Source organism: Carassius carassius, unplaced genomic scaffold (assembly GCF_963082965.1).
Source record: "Carassius carassius unplaced genomic scaffold, fCarCar2.1 SCAFFOLD_66, whole genome shotgun sequence".
Taxonomy (NCBI): domain Eukaryota; kingdom Metazoa; phylum Chordata; class Actinopteri; order Cypriniformes; family Cyprinidae; genus Carassius; species Carassius carassius.
Window position 1 is genome coordinate 474,656 of NW_026775001.1, and position 16,752 is coordinate 491,407.

Here is a 16,752-nt window from a genome sequence, read left to right on the forward strand (position 1 = left end):
ATACTTACCTGGCAGGGGAGACACCATGATCAAGAAGGCGGTTCACCCAGGGCGAGGCTTGCCCATTGCACTCCGGCCATGCTGACCCCTGCGAATTCCCCAAATGCGGGAATCTCGACTGCATAATTTATGGTAGTGGGGGACTGCGTTCGCGCTCTCCCCTGAAATTGTTGGTGAAACAAAGCAGAAGAGGTTTTTTTTGCGTTTTGCGGTTTTTTTTTGCGTTTCAGAATGGGGAGTTCTGTCACATGCGAGGTATGTGTTGTGCGCCTGTGAAACAAAGTCAGTTACGCTCTTGAAAAATCGGACCCTGGTGGGTGGTTCAGTTCGAATATAGCACAGACCTTACTTTGAAAGTCGATTGGACTGACTGCAGCCTAGCTGTAGCTGTCTCCATGTTGTTTGGTTGTCCTTTTTCAATTGGTATTAATTTTGTTGTCGCTTACAGCGCCACCGAGTGGCCTGTCGCAGCGCCCTTTTTCACCTTGCTTCTGACTGAGCCCCTGCACAGGTGTGCCGATTTGGGTGAAGGGATCTCATTCCTTCCTGGAGTTATAGCCATTCGAGCCATCTCGGACACGCCACGTTAGCACGTTTTGAGGTCCCCTCGCCAAGGTGAATGGAAATTTCCACTTTTTTGGGATGATTATTGACAGGCAGACTCCAGAGAAGCTTTCTGTGCTGCTTTGGGTGGGACTGGGCCAAATACCTGGCGCTAGGTTGCAAAAGAAGGTTTTCGACAAAATCCCAAATACCCAAAAATTCTGTCAGAGCGACGAGCCAATCTGAGACCTGCGTCTGGTTCGGCTCGAGCCAAGGATTCCCATTACATAAGGGTACTACCATCCCCCAGCGTTTTTAGGTCCCCCAGACTTACCAAAGCCGAGATGGGCATCGCCGTGTCCGGCTTCCTGCCCGCTGCGTCTTAGCGGCATCACTTCTCGGCCTTTTGGCTAAGATCACGTATCTTGTCAGACGGTTTAGACTGCGATCGCCTCTTGGAGGTTTCCTGACTCGAGATCTTTTTATATCTTGAGTCACACAACTTCGAGAGGTACATTGAACTCTGCTGCTTCGGGCTCCAACACGTTTTAAGGTAAGGTCTTTTAATTATTTATTTGGTTATTTATTATTGTATTTATTGTTGTTTTAAGTTTCTAGGCTGTTGGTGCCTCCATCATGTCGGCTGCCCGTGCCGGCGTGCGGAGGCACCACAGCGTGCGCTTTTATTTTAAAGAGGTGAATGGCAAGCTCCTAGGGATGTCACGTCTTGACTTCTCCAGAAAGTCCTTTTTTTTTTGGAGCGTCCATTCAGGTATAAGTTTGAGGGCTCGTGTACGTGGGTTAAGGGGACCTGCGCGCTGACCCCAAAAAATTTTTGACGGACGCGGCGTCGATGTCTGCCGGACCGCGTCGGCCCACGGGAGACCCCTGACCGGCGCAGGAGGATCTGGACCCCCGAGGGGCCCCGCGGAAGCCCACCCAAATTTGAGGCCCCTACATGCCATTCAGCACTTCTCCATAGGGTGGCGCACGGAGCAGTACACCTCAGGTTTAAAACAGTGGCATTTACCCGAATGGGGGGTGTACGATTTTTTTGCCCACGAAACCTATATTTGTCCATTTGACCTTTAAAGTTACAGAATGACCACGGAACCGATGCGGACCCCCGTCGGACCCCCAACCCGGGTCTCACGAACCCATTATTTGTCCATTTGACCATTATATTCACACAATGACTGCGGATCATCTGCAGACCCCTTGCGGACCCCCACCCTGGGTCCCACGAACCCCGTATTTGTCCATTTGACCATTATATTCACACAATGACTGCGGATCATCTGCGGACCACTTGCGGACCCCCACCCTGGGTCCCACGAACCCACTATTTGTCCATTTGACCATTATGTTCACAAAATGACTGCGCATCATCTGCGGACCACTTGCGGACCCCCACCCTGGGTCCCACGAACCCACTATTTGTCCATTTGACCATTATATTCACGGAATGACCACGGATCACATCCGGAACATTTGCGGACATATCCAAAATTGTGGTGAATGTTAACCAAAATGTCACAGATTTTGCCAAGCTGTAACTCTGCCAAAACGGGGCCAAACTGCACCAAACTCGGGTCAGAGTAAGACCTCCAGAAGGCCTACCGAACACCGCTGCCCCCCCATCCATAACACCCCGGGGGGCGAAGTTATTGCCCCACACATTTTTAATAGTCAAATGGAAGGAAGAGACCTAGCAACTTGAAACTCTGGGACTTGATAGCCCTCAAAGGGCCCTCTCTGAAGCCACCTCCCCCAAGTCGATAGACCCCCGGGGGCCAGAGATACGGGCCCGCAAATGCAAAAAGTCCCAAAATTTGACCGGCAATAACTCACCCAAAAAGAGAGGAAAAAACACCAAACTCAGGTCAAAATTAGACCTTTGGGAGCTCTATCCGACTACACCAGCCCCATGTTCCTATGACCCCGGGGGTCCGAGTTACGGCCCCACAAAATGTGAAGTGAAGTGAAGTGAAGTGACATTCAGCCAAGTATGGTGACCCATACTCGGAATTTGTGCTCTGCGTTTAACCCATCCAAAGTGCACACACACAGAGCAGTGAACACACACACACACACTGTGAGCACACACCCGGAGCAGTGGGCAGCCATATATGCTGCGGCGCCCGGGGAGCAGTTGGGGGTTCGATGCCTTGCTCAAGGGCACCTAAGTCATGTTATTGAAGGTGGAGAGAGAACTGTACATGCACTCCCCCCACCCACAATTCCTGCCAGCCCGGGACTCGAACTCACAACCTTTCGATTGGGAGTCCGACTCTCTAACCATTAGGCCACGACTTCCCCAAAATGTGGAATTTGAACCGTTATAACTCAGGAACCGGAACACCCAGGAACTCGAGGGTGGTCGCATACGGTAGGCCCCTCGATCCTCTAGGGATCCCCCGAATTTTAGCCTCGGGGTCCACCGCTTCGCGGAGATATTAGCAAAAAATAGTACCATCCACCCCCCTTATACCTACTCATCCATGCCGGCCAGGGTGCACCCTCCCTGGCTAGAAAAGGCAGCTCGAGGGGGTGGAAGTCGGAAGAAAATTTTTTTATGAGGCCTAGAGAAAACACTTGTACTGTACTCAGGGCACTCAGAGGAATCCGTTTTTGTAAGTTTTATCCCATTATACTGTAGAAATATGCATAGAAAAAATTTTGGATTTTGGTTATTTGGTAACCAAAATGTCACAGACTTTGCCAAGCTGTAACTCCGCCAAAACGGGGCCAAACTGCACCAAACTCGGGTCAGAGTAAGAACTCCAGAAGGCCTACCGAACACCGCTGCCCCCCCCATCCATAACACCCCGGGGGCGGAGTTATGGCCCCCACATTTTTGATAGTCAAATGGAAGGAAGAGACCTAGCGACTTGAAACTTGGTGACTTGATAGCCCTCGAAGGGCCCTCTCTGAAGCCACCTCCCCCAAGTCGATAGACCCCCGGGGGCCAGAGATATGGACCCGCAAATGCAAAATTTGACCGGCCATAACTCACTCGGAAAGAAGGGAAACAACACCAAACTCTGGTCAAAATTAGACCTTTGGGAGCTCTATCCGACGACACCAGCCCCATGTTCCTATGACCCCGGGCGTCCGAGTTACGGCCCCCAAAATGTGGGATTTGAACCGTTATAACTCAGGAACCGGACCACCCAGGAACTCGAGGGTGGTCGCATTTATATAAATGCATTATATAAGAAAAATAAAATAAATAAATAAACATGTTCAGAAAGATTCAGAGCAAACTGATATTAACCTTAACTATAACTATTTACAAAAAAAAAGAAAAAAGAAAAATGGAACAGGCTATCAAAACAAATAAAAAGATAACCTTACTTTTTTATCGTAGAAATAAAAGGAGTAGAACAATTATCATAACAAATATCAAAACAAACAATTTAAATAGCTACATAAATTATTTACGGGGATTTTTTTTTTTATTTCTCCAGTCTCTTTTTTTTCTTGCTGCACCAGCTTTTTAGACGCTATTTCCTGTGGTGATTTAAGTGGGGAGTTCTTCACCATCAGTCTGCGTCTGAGGACCATCTTCATTAATGTGCTCCTTTCCTTATAGAAATAATAAGAAAGGCAAAGTGTTAGTGAACATGTCTACTTGTCACAAACAGTTAAACCAATCCATGGGAAATTGTACTTACTGAAGCAGATTTCCCAGACTTCTGGCCTTCTTCGGCATCGGGAGGGCTGTCGGAGAGCGTTGGGCTGGTGGATGAGGACTTTTCCTCAGCTGGCATCTTGTGGGGTTTTGTCGTCTTTCTTCTCTTGGCACCTTGCTGCCTTGGACTATCAGCTTCCTCACCCACCACAGCTGTATCAAAGAGGCGACGGTGTTCTGCTGCCTGCTTTGCATTAAGGTTGAGGGCATAAAACCTGTCAGCTGTGGTGGTGTCGTGGCACATGAACTGTGCCACTTTGTGCCTATCTTCCGGGCAGTGAGTGTTCTTTGCCTTTTTGGAGAGAGAACAGCATAGGCAAAGAGTTAGAAAAAAACACACCAGAAACTCATAAAGCCGGAACAAGTACAGGAATGCTTACATGGGTGGCGATGGCAGTCCTCACATCAGTAAATGTGGGTGTGCCTGGTAACCCCATGCTCGCCCACGCATCCTGAAAATACTTGTTCAAGTTTTTGCAGGAGCTGGCCTTTGAGGTAAAGAAGAAATAGTTTGCAACTCGTCCCCCTACCAAGTTGGACCGGAGTGAAAGGAATTCCTCAAGCCACCCATACTCCTCCTGGTCCAGGGCCAGCTGGGCTGATCCAAAGGCCTGGTTGGTCTTGTGGGCTGATATCTTTAGAAACAGTGAGAAGTGGCATAAGCTGAGTTTTATTTTAAAGAAAACCATGTGGACAACGAGAGACAGAGAGAAAGAGAACCACTCACATTAATGACAAAGTGGCCTTCTGTAGCTGTCGCACGGGCATCCTCCACCTCTTTAATTGTTACATTTTGGAACACCCCTCCACGGTGACCATAAATGCTGGCCCAGTAAGTGGTGAGGTGTCCATAAAAAGACCATTGGTCCTTTTTCTCAGGACTAGTCTTCAGACGATCTTCACAGAAAAAAAGAGAAGCATAAAGGATCACATTGATCGCCAAATAATGAGAGGAGAAAGGATTCAAAAACTTACCCAGAATCTCAGAAAAAATTTTTTTGGCAGAGTCCCGGCAAGCTCGCAGTGTGGCTTTAGGGATCAGGCGGGCCTCCTTGGCTTGTTTTACAGCCAGCTCGTGGACTGCCATGCTGCGCTTTACTGGGCGGGTCAAGTTCTGGATTTCCCTCCTAATCCCAATGAAAGCCACACGGGAGAGCCGGCATGTGGGCGGCGGGGTCTCATTAAGATATTTGAGGAACTGTGCCACATTTTTTAGGTAATGGTGCACAGTTGGCTCTGCAATGTTGCATTTCCTTAAAAAAGACAGCCAGGACCGGACCTTTGCCCTGTTGTCCAAAAACATCAAGCTGGCCAGATTGGTCTGGCCAGCTGACATATATGAAATAAAAATTTTTATTCTAAAAATCTTTGAGGACACATTATTTATTAATTTCGGAGTGGGGTTGATGCCCTCCCAGTGGGCCCTGGACTCCTCAATGAGCTGATCTGCAAAAAGAAAGCACAAGAGAAGGACCAGGTGAGTCAGGTCGATAACTAAGAGGTAAACACTAACAAACATTATTATTATTATTATTATATTAAATTAAATTAAATTAAATATATAATAAATTATATATATATATATATATATATATATATACATACATAATATGTGTGTGTATATGTATAATTATATTACTATAATTTTCTAGTCTAATAAACTACAAATGGTACTATTTCCTTGGTCACTTATCAGTCTATTTCTCATTTCTCTTGTAGTCTAACAAAACTATAAATGGGGCTATTTCCTTGGTTCACTTACCAGTCTATTTCTAATTCAACTTCTAGTCTAATGAACAACAAATGAGATTATTTCCTTGGTTCACTTACCAGTCTATTTCTCAGGTAACTTCTAGTCTAATAATCTACAAATAGGAGATTTATTAATGAAAGTTATTGTATGGTGTTATCAAAGTGACAAGTGTCATACTCACTTAGGGCTGGCAAGTGGTCCGGAAAGGGGTATGGTGCATCGGAGGAGTGGGCCTTCTTTGAAGGCCCGGCGACCTCCTCCTCGGGTCCTGTGGCTGGCTCTGCCTCAGGCCTGGTGGCTGGCTCTTCATCTAGTCTGTCAACCTGCGACTCTGAGCACTCCTCCTCCCCAGGGCTATTGAGGGCCGATAGCAGACTATGTGTTGCCCGTGCAACCTGCCTAGAGGGGGTGGGATTTGACCGCTTCCTCAGCTGCCGGTACCGCCGTGAGAAGCTCTCCCAGAAGCAATGGATAGGAGAAGCTTGCGCTCCTTCACATTCCGCACCTTGTGAAAGACACGAAGGTGTTGGCTTAGCTGATTATAGCCACGAAAGCACAAGGGACAGTCGTCCAAAGCCATATCTACTTTTGTTAAAACACTAAAGGATGAATAGCAAAAGGATGAAAGCAAGGGACACTGCCCAAGCATTGGTTACTTATATAACTTTTTAGGTCCCATTTGTAGTCTGTTAATACAACTTTGAGTCTAATACATTAGAGAGCACAATTTGCAGTCTATTTCTCATTACACTTCTAGTTTAATAAACTACAAATTTGACTATTCCTTTGATTCACTCACCAGTTTTTTTTCATTCTTTTTCTAGTCTAATAAACTACAAATGGGACTATTCCCTTGGATCACTTACCAGTCTATTTCTCATTCAACTTCTAGTCTAATAAACTACAAATAGTACTATTTCCTTGGTCACCTACCAGTCTATTTCTCATTCATTTTCTAGTCTGATAAACTACAAATATGACTCTTTCCTTGATTCAGTTACCAGTCTATTTTTCATACCACCTCTAGTCTAAGAAACTACAAATGGAACTATTTTCTTGGTCACTTACCAGTCTATTTCTCATTCCACTTTTGTTCTAATAAACTGTAAATTACCTTGGTCCCTTACCAGTCTATTTCCCATTCATTTTCTAGTCTAATGACTAATGACATCCACCCCCCTCGCACCTTTTCATCCATGCCGGCCAGGGTGCACCCTCCCCGGCTAGAGAAGGCAGCTTGAGGGGGGTGGAAGTCGGAAGAAATTTTTTTTTTATGAGGCCTAGAGAAAACACTTGTACTGTACTCAGGGCACTCAGGGAATCCATTTTTGTAAGTTTTATCCCATTATACTGTAGAAATATGCATAGAAAAAAGTCAGACCAGGGGGCCGTCTATCCGACGACACTAGCCCCATGTCCCTATGACCCCGGGGGTCAAAACGGCCAAAACGGGGCCAAACTGCACCAAACTCGGGACGGAGTAAGACCTCCAGAAGGCCTACCGAACACAGCTGTCCCCCCATCCATAACACCCCGGGGGGCGAATTTATGGCCCCCCACATTTTTGATAGTCAAATGGAAGGAAGAGACCTAGCAACTTGAAACTCGGTGACTTGATAGCCCTCAAAGGGCCCTCTCTAAAGCCACCTCCCCCAAGTCGATAGACCCCCGGGAGCCAGAGATATGGACCCGCAAATGCAAAAAGTCCCAAAATTTGACTGGCCATAACTCACTCGAAAAGAGGAGAAACAACACCAAACTCTGGTCAAACTTAGACCTTTGGGAGCTCTATCCGACGACACTAGCCCCATGTCCCTATGACCCTGGGGGTCCGAGTTACGGCCCCCCAAAATGTGGAATTTGAACCATTATAACTCAGGAACTGGACCACCCAGGAACTCGAGGGTGGTTGCATACGGTAGGCCCCTCGACCCTCTAAGGATCCCCCGAATTTCAGCCCCGGGTTCCACCGCTTCGCGGAGATATTAGCAAAAAAATAGTACCATCCACCCCCCTCGTACCTACTCATCCATGCCGGCCAGGGTGCACGCTCCCTGGCTAGAAAAGGCAGCTCGAGGGGGGTGGAAGTCGGAAGAAATTTTTTTATGAGGCCTAGAGAAAACAGTTGTACTGTACTCAGGGCACTCAGAGGAATCCATTTTTGTAAGTTTTATCCCATAGTACTGTAGAATTTGCATAAAAATGAGCGTTGAATTTTGGCACACATGTGCACCACATGTGGTGCGTATCTCACTTTTCATTAAATAGCAACTGTATTTGCAACAAGGAATGAGATCTGCCATGCTGTGGTGTATTGCGAACTTTTTTCCTGATGCGCCCTCCTGTGGTCTTGGACTCTTCCATGAACGATGCACCCACCTGAGGTCTTTCACAGACGAGGTGATGCACCGAATCAGGTGTGTTTGGTTAAAGAGAGTCATCTAAAACCGGCGTTGGGAAGCCCCGGCCCATGAGCTTGGCAGTTTCCAGGCCAGTAACGGAAGGCACCCATCCTTCCTTTCCTGGAGGGGGGCTAACCGTTGGTGTGGACGGTAGAGACGCAAATCATACCTCTGGCTGACCGCCTGGGCCTTCATACTTACCTGGCAGGGGAGACACCATGATCAAGAAGGCGGTTCACCCAGGGCGAGGCTTGCCCATTGCACTCCGGCCATGCTGACCCCTGCGAATTCCCCAAATGCGTGAATCTCGACTGCATAATTTATGGTAGTGGGGGACTGCGTTCGCGCTCTCCCCTGAAATTGTTGGTGAAACAAAGCAGAAGAGGTTTTTTTTGCGTTTTGCGGTTTTTTTTGCGTTTCAGAATGTGGAGTTCTGTCACATGCGAGGTATGTGTTGTGCGCCTGTGAAACAAAGTCAGTTACGCTCTTGAAAAATCGAACCCTGGTGGGTGGTTCAGTTCGAATATAGCACAGACCTTACTTTGAAAGTCGATTGGACTGACTGCAGCCTAGCTGTAGCTGTCTCCATGTTGTTTGGTTGTCCTTTTTCAATTGGTATTAATTTTGTTGTCGCTTACAGCGCCACCGAGTGGCCTGTCGCAGCGCCCTTTTTCACCTTGCTTCTGACTGAGCCCCTGCACAGGTGTGCCGATTTGGGTGAAGGGATCTCATTCCTTGCTGGAGTTATAGCCATTCGAGCCATCTCGGACACGCCACGTTAGCACGTTTTGAGGTCCCCTCGCCAAGGTGAATGGAAATTTCCACTTTTTTGGGATGATTATTGACAGGCAGACTCCAGAGAAGCTTTCTGTGCTGCTTTGGGTGGGACTGGGCCAAATACCTGGCGCTAGGTTGCAAAAGAAGGTTTTCGACAAAATCCCAAATACCCGAAAATTCTGTCAGAGCGACGAGCCAATCTGAGACTTGCGTCTGGTTCGGCTCGAGCCAAGGATTCCCATTACATAAGGGTACTACCATCCCCCAGCGTTTTTAGGTCCCCCAGACTTACCAAAGCCGAGATGGGCATCGCCGTGTCCGGCTTCCTGCCCGCTGCGTCTTAGCGGCATCGCTTCTCGGCCTTTTGGCTAAGATCACGTATCTTGTCAGACGGTTTAGACTGCGATCGCCTCTTGGAGGTTTCCTGACTCGAGATCTTTTTATATCTTGAGTCACACAACTTCGAGAGGTACATTGAACTCTGCTGCTTCGGGCTCCAACACGTTTTAAGGTAAGGTCTTTTAATTATTTATTTGGTTATTTATTATTGTATTTATTGTTGTTTTAAGTTTCTAGGCTGTTGGTGCCTCCATCATGTCGGCTGCCCGTGCCGGCGTGCGGAGGCACCACAGCGTGCGCTTTTATTTTAAAGAGGTGAATGGCAAGCTCCTAGGAATGTCACGTCTTGACTTCTCCAGAAAGTCCTTTTTTTTTTGGAGCGTCCATTCAGGTATAAGTTTGAGGGCTCGTGTACGTGGGTTAAGGGGACCTGCGCGCTGACCCCAAAAAATTTTTGACGGACGCGGCGTCGATGTCTGCCGGACCGCGCCGGCCCACGGGAGACCCCTGACCGGAGCAGGTGGATCTGGACCCCCGAGGGGCCCCGCGGAAGCCCACCCAAATTTGAGGCCCCTACATGCCATTCAGCACTTCTCCATAGGGTGGCGCACGGAGCAGTACACCTCAGGTTTAAAACAGTGGCATTTACCCGAATGGGGGGTGTACGATTTTTTTGCCCACGAAACCCATATTTGTCCATTTGACCTTTAAAGTTACAGAATGACCACGGAACCGATGCGGACCCCCGTCGGACCCCCAACCCGGGTCCCACGAACCCATTATTTGTCCATTTGACCATTATATTCACACAATGACTGCGGATCATCTGCAGACCCCTTGCGGACCCCCACCCTGGGTCCCACGAACCCTGTATTTGTCCATTTGACCATTATATTCACACAATGACTGCGGATCATCTGCGGACCACTTGCGGACCCCCACCCTGGGTCCCACGAACCCACTATTTGTCCATTTGACCATTATGTTCACACAATGACTGCGGATCATCTGCGGACCACTTGCGGACCCCCACCCTGGGTCCCACGAACCCACTATTTGTTCATTTGACCATTATATTCACGGAATGACCACGGATAACATCCGGAACATTTGCGGACATATCCAAAATTGTGGTGAATGTTAACCAAAATGTCACAGACTTTGCCAAGCTGTAACTCTGCCAAAACGGGGCCAAACTGCACCAAACTCGGGTCAGAGTAAGACCTCCAGAAGGCCTACCGAACACCGCTGCCCCCCATCCATAACACCCCGGGGGGCGAAGTTATTGCCCCACACATTTTTAATAGTCAAATGGAAGGAAGAGACCTAGCAACTTGAATCTCGGTGACTTGATAGCCCTCAAAGGGCCCTCTCTGAAGCCACCTCCCCCAAGTCGATAGACCCCCGGGGGCCAGAGATACGGGCCCGCAAATGCAAAAAGTCCCAAAATTTGACCGGCAATAACTCACCCAAAAAGAGAGGAAAAAACACCAAACTCAGGTCAAAATTAGACCTTTGGGAGCTCTATCCGACTACACCAGCCCCATGTTCCTATGACCCCGGGGGTCCGAGTTACGGCCCCACAAAATGTGGAATTTGAACCGTTATAACTCAGGAACCGGAACACCCAGGAACTCGAGGGTGGTCGCATACGGTAGGCCCCTCGATCCTCTAGGGATCCCCCGAATTTTAGCCTCGGGGTCCACCGCTTCGCGGAGATATTAGCAAAAAATAGTACCATCCACCCCCCTCATACCTACTCATCCATGCCGGCCAGGGTGCACCCTCCCTGGCTAGAAAAGGCAGCTCGAGGGGGTGGAAGTCGGAAAAAAATTTTTTTTATGAGGCCTAGAGAAAACACTTGTACTGTACTCAGGGCACTCAGAGGAATCCGTTTTTGTAAGTTTTATCCCATTATACTGTAGAAATATGCATAGAAAAAATGTTGGATTTTGGTTATTTGGTAACCAAAATGTCACAGATTTTGCCAAGCTGTAACTCCGCCAAAACGGGTCCAAACTGCACCAAACTCGGGTCAGAGTAAGAACTCCAGAAGGCCTACCGAACACCGCTGCCCCCCCCATCCATAACACCCCGGGGGCGGAGTTATGGCCCCCCACATTTTTGATAGTCAAATGGAAGGAAGAGACCTAGCGACTTGAAACTTGGTGACTTGATAGCCCTCGAAGGGCCCTCTCTGAAGCCACCTCCCCCAAGTCGATAGACCCCCGGGGGCCAGAGATATGGACCCGCAAATGCAAAATTTGACCGGCCATAACTCACTCGGAAAGAAGGGAAACAACACCAAACTCTGGTCAAAATTAGACCTTTGGGAGCTCTATCCGACGACACCAGCCCCATGTTCCTATGACCCCGGGCGTCCGAGTTACGGCCCCCAAAATGTGGGATTTGAACCGTTATAACTCAGGAACCGGACCACCCAGGAACTCGAGGGTGGTCGCATTTATATAAATGCATTATATAAGAAAAATAAAATAAATAAATAAACATGTTCAGAAAGATTCAGAGCAAACTGATATTAACCTTAACTATAACTATTTACAAAAAAAAAGAAAAAAGAAAAATGGAACAGGCTATCAAAACAAATAAAAAGATAACCTTACTTTTTTATCGTAGAAATAAAAGGAGTAGAACAATTATCATAACAAATATCAAAACAAACAATTTAAATAGCTACATAAATTATTTACGGGGATTTTTTTTTTTATTTCTCCAGTCTCTTTTTTTACTTGCTGCACCAGCTTTTTAGACGCTATTTCCTGTGGTGATTTAAGTGGGGAGTTCTTCACCATCAGTCTGCGTCTGAGGACCATCTTCATTAATGTGCTTCTTTCCTTATAGAAATAATAAGAAAGGCAAAGTGTTAGTGAACATGTCTACTTGTCACAAACAGTTAAACCAATCCATGGGAAATTGTACTTACTGAAGCAGATTTCCCAGACTTCTGGCCTTCTTCGGCATCGGGAGGGCTGTCGGAGAGCGTTGGGCTGGTGGATGAGGACTTTTCCTCAGCTGGCATCTTGTGGGGTTTTGTCGTCTTTCTTCTCTTGGCACCTTGCTGCCTTGGACTATCAGCTTCCTCACCCACCACAGCTGTATCAAAGAGGCGACGGTGTTCTGCTGCCTGCTTTGCATTAAGGTTGAGGGCATAAAACCTGTCAGCTGTGGTGGTGTCGTGGCACATGAACTGTGCCACTTTGTGCCTATCTTCCGGGCAGTGAGTGTTCTTTGCCTTTTTGGAGAGAGAACAGCATAGGCAAAGAGTTAGAAAAAAACACACCAGAAACTCATAAAGCCGGAACAAGTACAGGAATGCTTACATGGGTGGCGATGGCAGTCCTCACATCAGTAAATGTGGGTGTGCCTGGTAACCCCATGCTCGCCCACGCATCCTGAAAATACTTGTTCAAGTTTTTGCAGGAGCTGGCCTTTGAGGTAAAGAAGAAATAGTTTGCAACTCGTCCCCCTACCAAGTTGGACCGGAGTGAAAGGAATTCCTCAAGCCACCCATACTCCTCCTGGTCCAGGGCCAGCTGGGCTGATCCAAAGGCCTGGTTGGTCTTGTGGGCTGATATCTTTAGAAACAGTGAGAAGTGGCATAAGCTGAGTTTTATTTTAAAGAAAACCATGTGGACAACGAGAGACAGAGAGAAAGAGAACCACTCACATTAATGACAAAGTGGCCTTCTGTAGCTGTCGCACGGGCATCCTCCACCTCTTTAATTGTTACATTTTGGAACACCCCTCCACGGTGACCATAAATGCTGGCCCAGTAAGTGGTGAGGTGTCCATAAAAAGACCATTGGTCCTTTTTCTCAGGACTAGTCTTCAGACGATCTTCACAGAAAAAAAGAGAAGCATAAAGGATCACATTGATCGCCAAATAATGAGAGGAGAAAGGATTCAAAAACTTACCCAGAATCTCAGAAAAAAATTTTTGGCAGAGTCCCGGCAAGCTCGCATTGTGGCTTTAGGGATCAGGCGGGCCTCCTTGGCTTGTTTTACAGCCAGCTCGTGGACTGCCACGCTGCGCTTTACTGGGCGGGTCAAGTTCTGGATTTCCCTCCTAATCCCAATGAAAGCCACACGGGAGAGCCGGCATGTGGGCGGCGCGGTCTCATTAAGATATTTGAGGAACTGTGCCACATTTTTTAGGTAATGGTGCACAGTTGGCTAGATTGGTCTGGCCAGCTGACATATATGAAATAAAAATTTTTATTCTAAAAATCTTTGAGGACACATTATTTATTAATTTCGGAGTGGGGTTGATGCCCTCCCAGTGGGCCCTGGACTCCTCAATGAGCTGATCTGCAAAAAGAAAGCACAAGAGAAGGACCAGGTGAGTCAGGTCGATAACTAAGAGGTAAACACTAACAAACATTATTATTATTATATTAAATTAAATTAAATTAAATATATAATAAATTATATATATATATATATATATATATATATATATATATATATATATATATATATATATATATATATACGTACATAATATGTGTGTGTATATGTATAATTATATTACTATAATTTTCTAGTCTAATAAACTACAAATGGTACTATTTCCTTGGTCACTTATCAGTCTATTTCTCATTTCTCTTGTAGTCTAACAAACTATAAATGGGGCTATTTCCTTGGTTCACTTACCAGTCTATTTCTAATTCAACTTCTAGTCTAATGAACAACAAATGAGATTATTTCCTTGGTTCACTTACTAGTCTATTTCTCAGGTAACTTCTAGTCTAATAATCTACAAATAGGAGATTTATTAATGAAAGTTATTGTATGGTGTTATCAAAGTGACAAGTGTCATACTCACTTAGGGCTGGCAAGTGGTCCGGAAAGGGGTATGGTGCATCGGAGGAGTGGGCCTTCTTTGAAGGCCCGGCGACCTCCTCCTCGGGTCCTGTGGCTGGCTCTGCCTCAGGCCTGGTGGCTGGCTCTTCATCTAGTCTGTCAACCTGCGACTCTGAGCACTCCTCCTCCCCAGGGCTGTCGAGGGCCGATAGCAGACTATGTGTTGCCCGTGCAACCTGCCTAGAGGGGGTGGGATTTGACCGCTTCCTCAGCTGCCGGTACCGCCGTGAGAAGCTCTCCCAGAAGCAATGGATAGGAGAAGCTTGCGCTCCTTCACATTCCGCACCTTGTGAAAGACACGAAGGTGTTGGCTTAGCTGATTATAGCCACGAAAGCACAAGGGACAGTCGTCCAAAGCCATATCTACTTTTGTTAAAACACTAAAGGATGAATAGCAAAAGGATGAATGCAAGGGACACTGCCCAAGCATTGGTTACTTATATAACTTTTTAGGTCCCATTTGTAGTCTGTTAATACAACTTTGAGTCTAATACATTAGAGAGCACAATTTGCAGTATATTTCTCATTACACTTCTAGTTTAATAAACTACAAATTTGACTATTCCTTTGATTCACTCACCAGTTTTTTTTTCATTCTTTTTCTAGTCTAATAAACTACAAATGGGACTATTCCCTTGGATCACTTACCAGTCTATTTCTCATTCAACTTCTAGTCTAATAAACTACAAATAGTACTATTTCCTTGGTCACCTACCAGTCTATTTCTCATTCATTTTCTAGTCTGATAAACTACAAATATGACTCTTTCCTTGATTCAGTTACCAGTCTATTTTTCATACCACCTCTAGTCTAAGAAACTACAAATGGAACTATTTTCTTGGTCACTTACCAGTCTATTTCTCATTCCACTTTTGTTCTAATAAACTGTAAATTACCTTGGTCCCTTACCAGTCTATTTCCCATTCATTTTCTAGTCTAATGACTAATGACATCCACCCCCCTCGCACCTACTCATCCATGCCGGCCAGGGTGCACCCTCCCCGGCTAGAGAAGGCAGCTTGAGGGGGGTGGAAGTCGGAAGAAATTTTTTTTTTATGAGGCCTAGAGAAAACAGTTGTACTGTACTCAGGGCACTCAGGGAATCCATTTTTGTAAGTTTTATCCCATTATACTGTAGAAATATGCATAGAAAAAAGTCAGACCAGGGGGCCGTCTATCCGACGACACTAGCCCCATGTCCCTATGACCCCGGGGGTCAAAACGGCCAAAACGGGGCCAAACTGCACCAAACTCGGGACGGAGTAAGACCTCCAGAAGGCCTACCGAACACAGCTGTCCCCCCATCCATAACACCCCGGGGGGCGAATTTATGGCCCCCCACATTTTTGATAGTCAAATGGAAGGAAGAGACCTAGCAACTTGAAACTCGGTGACTTGATAGCCCTCAAAGGGCCCTCTCTGAAGCCACCTCCCCCAAGTCGATAGACCCCCGGGAGCCAGAGATATGGACCCGCAAATGCAAAAAGTCCCAAAATTTGACTGGCCATAACTCACTCGAAAAGAGGAGAAACAACACCAAACTCTGGTCAAAATTAGACCTTTGGGAGCTCTATCCGACGACACTAGCCCCATGTCCCTATGACCCTGGGGGTCCGAGTTACGGCCCCCCAAAATGTGGAATTTGAACCATTATAACTCAGGAACTGGACCACCCAGGAACTCGAGGGTGGTTGCATACGGTAGGCCCCTCGACCCTCTAAGGATCCCCCGAATTTCAGCCCCGGGTTCCACCGCTTCGCGGAGATATTAGCAAAAAAATAGTACCATCCACCCCCCTCGTACCTACTCATCCATGCCGGCCAGGGTGCACGCTCCCTGGCTAGAAAAGGCAGCTCGAGGGGGGTGGAAGTCGGAAGAAATTTTTTTATGAGGCCTAGAGAAAACAGTTGTACTGTACTCAGGGCACTCAGAGGAATCCATTTTTGTAAGTTTTATCCCTTACAAAAATGAGCGTTGAATTTTGGCACACATGTGCACCACATGTGGTGCGTATCTCACTTTTCATTAAATAGCAACTGTATTTGCAACAAGGAATGAGATCTGCCATGCTGTGGTGTATTGCGAACTTTTTTCCTGATGCGCCCTCCTGGGGTCTTGGACTCTTCCATGAACGATGCACCCACCTGAGGTCTTTCACAGACGAGGTGATGCACCGAATCAGGTGTGTTTGGTTAAAGAGAGTCATCTAAAACCGGCGTTGGGAAGCCCCGGCCCATGAGCTTGGCAGTTTCCAGGCCAGTAACGGAAGGCACCCATCCTTCCTTTCCTGGAGGGGGGCTAACCGTTGGTGTGGACGGTAGAGACGCAAATCATACCTCTGGCTGACCGCCTGGGCCTTC

The 16,752-nt window shown here is 46.9% G+C and overlaps 2 non-coding genes across 2 annotated transcripts; both read left to right on the forward strand.

Annotated features, from left to right (window-relative positions):
• Positions 1 to 164, forward strand: LOC132134106 (U1 spliceosomal RNA). Its single transcript, XR_009429370.1, has one exon. It is a non-coding gene; the product is annotated as a U1 spliceosomal RNA (small nuclear RNA).
• Positions 165 to 8,585: 8,421 nt separating this feature from the next.
• Positions 8,586 to 8,749, forward strand: LOC132134142 (U1 spliceosomal RNA). Its single transcript, XR_009429406.1, has one exon. It is a non-coding gene; the product is annotated as a U1 spliceosomal RNA (small nuclear RNA).
• Positions 8,750 to 16,752: the final 8,003 nt, after the last annotated feature.